We start from the raw sequence: 6,344 nt of genomic DNA on the forward strand, positions 1-6,344 counted from the left end.
CCAAAGTTTTATTAGAGATAATGGTATCCAGCATTCAGCGAGCCATAAAAGCAATCCATTTTGTCCTGCTCATCCCCCTATTTTGACAACAGTTACGAACATCAGTTTGACCGTAATAATCCCAGCTATACAGACGTCCATCGTCAGCATTAAACTTCTTTAAAGTCCCTAACGTTTTCGAAGGCAGTTGGAATATCTCCATCAGGTGCGCTACTGTCTCCATGTTTTTTGTGGCTGAGTTCGACTGAATTGACAGCCGTCATACCTCTACTCAGTCAAACCATTCCGGAACCGGTTCGGACTTCTGAGTCGGAACCGGTTCGGATTGAGTCGAAATCGGTTGTTTCCTTTGAACCAGACTCCATACTGAATCCTTTTAGGATTTCAAACAGGCTCCGGAATGGGTTTCACGGATAATCATAGTTGGGATAAGTTGGTGTGGCGGCGCTAGTTTTTTTTTAATTTCGATTATATAGGTTTTAACCTTAAGGTCATTCGCCTCTTCGGGTTAGAAAAATCTCTTATGAAAAATTTCTAACCCCATGTGCGGGGTCGGGACTCGGACGCAGGTGTGCTGCGTACATGGCATTCGATTTACCAACTACGCTACGCTCACCCCCATGGGCGGCGCTAGTGTTTGAACGTTATTAATTCAAAAGTTTACACAAATTTTATTTGTTCGATCATGGGCGTTTCTTCTCTGTGGTTGCGTGCCCAATGTACTGATCTAAATTAGGTTGAATTTATTGTCTATCTCGAGATAATATAGCATTTCGTCGAGTTGTTACTATAGTTACTATATTCATAGTTAGGCGGAGACACTGTGCGGAGCCAATTGAACATGTCAAATGCCGGAGCCAATCGAGCATGACGTCACATAACATGTTCTTTTCGGATGTTTATGGAAAAGGTATAGTGATTATGGTTATTAATTATTTTACTTTTTCCTTGTGTTTTCGAACGTAGAAAAAAGAAAATGAACAAAAAAAATCTGCAACACCAAGTCATGTATGAAATTACATCATATCATCGGATTCGTGCATGTAAAGTTCTTGCTGACGACATCAACAATGAAACTATTATGCTAGAGCTTGAACATTTGCATGGGATGCCAGTGTTTTTTTTCCTGGAATAAGCGCTGCCAGTTTTTCGGCTTTTGTGTCCGCCTAACTATGAATATAGTAACTATAGTTGTTACTATATGGGAAACACTCGAGTGCGATCGAAACAAAAACAAACGTCAAAACGTTTACTCATTCGCACTGATGCATATTAGATGTGTCGTGTGTCGCAATGTGGATTTAAGAAAAGATTCGCAATATCTCACTGGGCGGATAGTGTAAACGACTTGTTAAAATGGGCCGTCATAATTGCACATAAAACCTGTAAAACAGATGCCATTTAAAATGTCAGTTGAATGCAGTATTTCATCTGAAATCGAGAATCTAAAGAATATGCTTCAATATTTTAAATTTCCAAAAACCGATATGTTTATAGAAAAATCGAAATAAACGATTATAATACAATCTTTCAAAAGATAGTAGAGACTGCATCATTCGAATTTACAGCCTGCTTTATTCTGTTTAAGTCTCTGGAATTTCCTACTTGAATATCTTTTTTAGATTTTGCCGAATTCGCGCGTACCATTTCAATCTTTTGTTAATTACAAGATTGTGTGAAACCAATTTCAATTTTCACTAGTATCATTTACAGCCTAAAACCATTCATCCACGAATCGAATGTGATCGCCTCAAATCAACAAGAGTTTACTGTTTGAAATTTCTAGGGACGATAGCGGATACATCACTCAAGGCCTCACGCGAAATCTTTGATCTTGTCGATCATCTGTTTCTCCAATAACACCATATTCAAGAATAAGTACATTTGGATTCAACATTTTTGTTTATGTTTGATCCACGCGAAAAGCATGCTCTTTTTCTTGCACAAAATTAAATTTGATGACACACCTGCAAAAAATCGACCAATCCTGTGTCAAATAACTGGTTATATGTTAGACTATCAGCACCGGTGCGTAAGCAAATGCGTGTGTATTTTGATTACGCTAAACGATAATATTTTATTTAGACACCCGTTTTCGCATCGGTCCTTGGTAAATAGGTTGCCAAAATAATAATCTGTTTTTACACCGGTAGTTGTTATTATAGTTACGTTACATTTTTTTGCAATCATGCAATAAAATAATCGTTTTTTAATGATATGCACTTTATTCAGTGAAAAAAATATTGCTAGAAAGAAAATACATTTATTTATTGAATTTAATAAAACCATTTCAGTAACAAACATCGTTCTCTTTTCTAAAAATATTTTATTGCAATGATTGTAAAATTATTCAAACTGGAAATGTTTATTGAGATTAAAAGTTAATTATTGTTTCAATGAAAAAAAATGCTCATATCATTAATTTTTCTGTTTGAAGCAATAAACATTGTATTATTGAATTGAATAAGACATTTTTTGTTCGAATATGCTAAAATTCTCTATGTAATAAAAATTCTAAGAAATGTTATGGGTTCGGAACGGACAACGAATTCTAATAACTAATGTTTACCCAGAAGTTATTGTCTGAAGCACATACTACGGCCGCTCTGAATAAGGAGTGTAATGAAAAGGATCTCATGCTAGATATTACAAACAAACTTGCGGAGAAGGAACCTTTACGACCATTCAACGATTGTTTTGCGGAAACAGTTTATACGAACGATCAGTTTCGAATACCCTTTCGTTTTTATGTATTTCGAAGCCTTTGAACAGGAGCTAATACTATATTGAAAAACCAGAGAAAATTGGGTTTTACCAAATTATACGGAAGCCATCTGACGTACGTCCTTCAGACGCTGCAGTCAAATATATTCGGATGGGAGAAAAATTGCGCGTTAATGTATGTGAGAATACTGCCATACCCCAGGTAATAGACGTTTACACTGATGTTTACCTAAATTTTGTAGCCCAAATGTCCATCAGCTGGTTACAGTCCAGCGTACCAAGTATCCATGAATAAGCCCACTATTCTGCGATTCAAAATTGCCTTTGAATATACTTAAAACCTAGATATGTTTACCCGGCTATGCATATTGTAGACAGCATAGCCGGGTAAACATATCTGGGTTTTAAGTATATTCAAAGGCAATTTTGAATCGCAGAATAGTGGGCTTATTCATGGATACTTGGTACGCTGGACTGTAACCATTCGAAATGAAAACATTACTGCACAACTTGGGCAGAACAGTATACAGTAAAACAAAAATAATTAAGTGATAGAATCAGGAATCAGTAGCGACTGGTTCAAATAGCACGTTCCCCATGTTGATCGGAGATTTGTGCTTAAAAGACAATTATCAAAATTCACATTGAGAGGAAGTTCCAAACCAATATTCACCAAACACATCTAGTGCTTGTGAACAAAAGGAGTATCGTCAACTCTTTCGTGACTGCTGTGAAATGCGCTGAACCAACAATAGTTTCTCCGGAATTTCCCCTCAATGTGGATTTTGACCCATACCAAAAGTAATTTTACTTTTGCTATTAATAAATGACATCCATTTCAGATTGTATGTGTAAAACATATAACTATAATTTTTAAGCAAACAACAATTAGTGTCTGTGGTATTATTGAGTCCCGTACAGAGGAATGCGCAACGCTGCCTAAAATGATGCCATCTTCTTTGTTTCTGGCACCCATAATTTTTGCTGTAACTTTGAGTGACTTCAACCGAGTTACACAATAAATTAATATGGAGTGAATTGAAAACCCACTGTTTCGTGGCTTATAGCACTTTATTCTTGATACTATTCCATGTAATTTATTTTACATTGTTCCAAAAAAGCATAATAAACTGAATACAGTGTCTTGTTTCGACGACTGAAATATTTCGCCATGATATTAACTAACTAATACATTTCTTGCATGTTCTCCGAAAGAATATTTGTTTACTTTGCACGATAGGTAGCCATCTGACTGTTCGATAGGTAGATTTGGGTTCACTCTGTGCGAACCTTTATAACATAAACAAGGCCTTTGGCAACAAGTAGCCGCTAGCCGGCGCTACTATCGGCCAATAGGCTTCCAGTAATCGATACATGAACTTTGCGTGCACCTATGGGTAAGTAAAGTTCAATCGGAAATTCTGGTTGGTTCTAATTCGTATTCGTAATTCGTATTCCGGCTGATTTCCCGAAAAAGCTTAATTGTGTAGTATCCTGATCAGAAGCACATAACAGAAATATTTCAAAACTATATCTCGGATTGTTACTTGTTATAAATTTCTGTTATTTTAACTACTAACGAGACCTAATTTGTAAGGCAATATGTTACAAAAATTGTGTTCTGTTATAATCTTGTTATTTCATTCTGATCGGGATTCCGGCGCCAATAACACAACTAATTCTAATTACAATCGGTTGTATCGCTGGAGCTGAAATACTAACTACAACTACATCTACTTCAAGAAATAAACATTAAGTGCGTACCCTGGAGCAAATTGGTACACACGAATTTGTGGCAAGGTAATACAGATATATATTAACTGAATTCAACATTTTGTCGTCGATACGGTAATTCCAAAGATAGAATCAAATAATGAGTTATTGCTCAAAAATTATAAATTTGATTCCAATTTATCAGTATGGCAAATGACATAACACGGAATCTTGCTTTCAAACAACGGTCCTGCGGGGTACTGCCAAATTCCTAGCGTCAGCGATAAGATTTTTTTCATAATTCGAAGTAGCGTACTGTCTCCAACTTTTAACTCAAACAATTTGAAATTCTATTAGATCTTCGCCTGTCAAATGCATTAGCATCGATGCGATGAGTTGAAGCGACAATAATGTAATGTAATGTTCAGATGTGCCCTTTTGAATATCATCGATGTATTTCCCAAATCAGTCTTCGAATTGTTATATTTGTTTGTCTGTGCTTAGAACGAGCCAAAGCATCATCAGGTGTTTGCCATGGCCTAAAACGGGTCTTAATCATAGGTAGGTTAAACAGTGGAACGTTCGAAAATTTTTGAACGTGACGTTCGCTGCTTACCAAATAGGTCATCAAATCCACATCCATGTATCCACAGTTTGCATAAAATTGTCGGAGTAAGTCAAAAACTATTGCAACGAATTAACAAAAGTGGCTATCCTAGAATTATAGGACATTTCCACATTGTTCGACGCGGAATACTTCTAGTAAATTTATAATAAACGTCTTGAAACAAGCAATTTCATTGTCCAACAATAAATTATAAAGTTAATTAACATTTCGTGTTACTGTTTCTAAGATCAATATTAGAAATGTTAAAATGTATTAAAAATATCATTTTTATAAGTTAAGTACAACCACCCAACCCCGTCTACTCATGCATTTCACTATACTGCCTATGATCGCAAGTCAGTCCCATGATTCGCTGGTTGGGCCACAGCCTTGTCCAACTAACGAATTTGATTCGCTAGTTGGACCGACTGACAAATGTCAAAAACTCTCCAAAGGAGATGTTGGCAGTTTAAATGCATCTGTTCTTATCTCTAAATATTGTCAGATTCAGAGATGCCAGATTTGCAGACAACTCTGCAAATTCGCAGACTTTTAATTTAAGCTGCAGATTTTTTCGATGACGCAGATATTTGCAGATTTTTCCGTTTGGTTGCAGATATTTGCAGATTTTTGAATATAAAGGCTTTTGGTTACACTAGCTTGCCGAACATTTTTTGTACTTCCCAGACTTTTAAAATTATTATTGCAGACATTTGAAAAAAGTACCTGGCATCTCTGGTCAGATTGATTGTCAAAGTAAATTTGGCACGAGATTTTGACGTTCAGATGCTTTTTAGTTGGACAATGGTCCAACTAGCGGAGGTCCAACTAAAAAGCGGTCCAGTTAAAAAATGTCCAACCAGCGAATCACGACTGTACACCACAACACAATATTATCCCTCGAAAATATGATGAACCACCGGATGAAATGAGATGGTGATGATGTAACAGGTGTGATCTGTGTCCTGCCATGCGTACCTATTAGCAATTAAATCCAGCGTTTTTGAACTAAGCGCTGCAGAGTGTGTGATAAACCGTTATCGTTGTGATCTTCTTTTTACTACTGGTCCTGAATTAAAAACTTTGCGCGAGAAAAACACACGCATTTTCTTTCTTCTCGAATCTTAGTTTCCAGAGTCCCCATAATCATCACCATTTGTTCGCAGCGATTTTCGGTTTTCGTTGGACACTATCATTAGCTTTCGTATTGGCTTCCACATATAAAAATTTTCGGGCTTTTACAAGCTTCAAAGCCAATGAAATTCCGCTTCTTGCTAGCATCACATCAATCGGATCCTGG

This window comes from Topomyia yanbarensis, chromosome 1 (genome assembly GCF_030247195.1).
Source record: "Topomyia yanbarensis strain Yona2022 chromosome 1, ASM3024719v1, whole genome shotgun sequence".
Taxonomy (NCBI): Eukaryota; Metazoa; Arthropoda; class Insecta; order Diptera; family Culicidae; genus Topomyia; species Topomyia yanbarensis.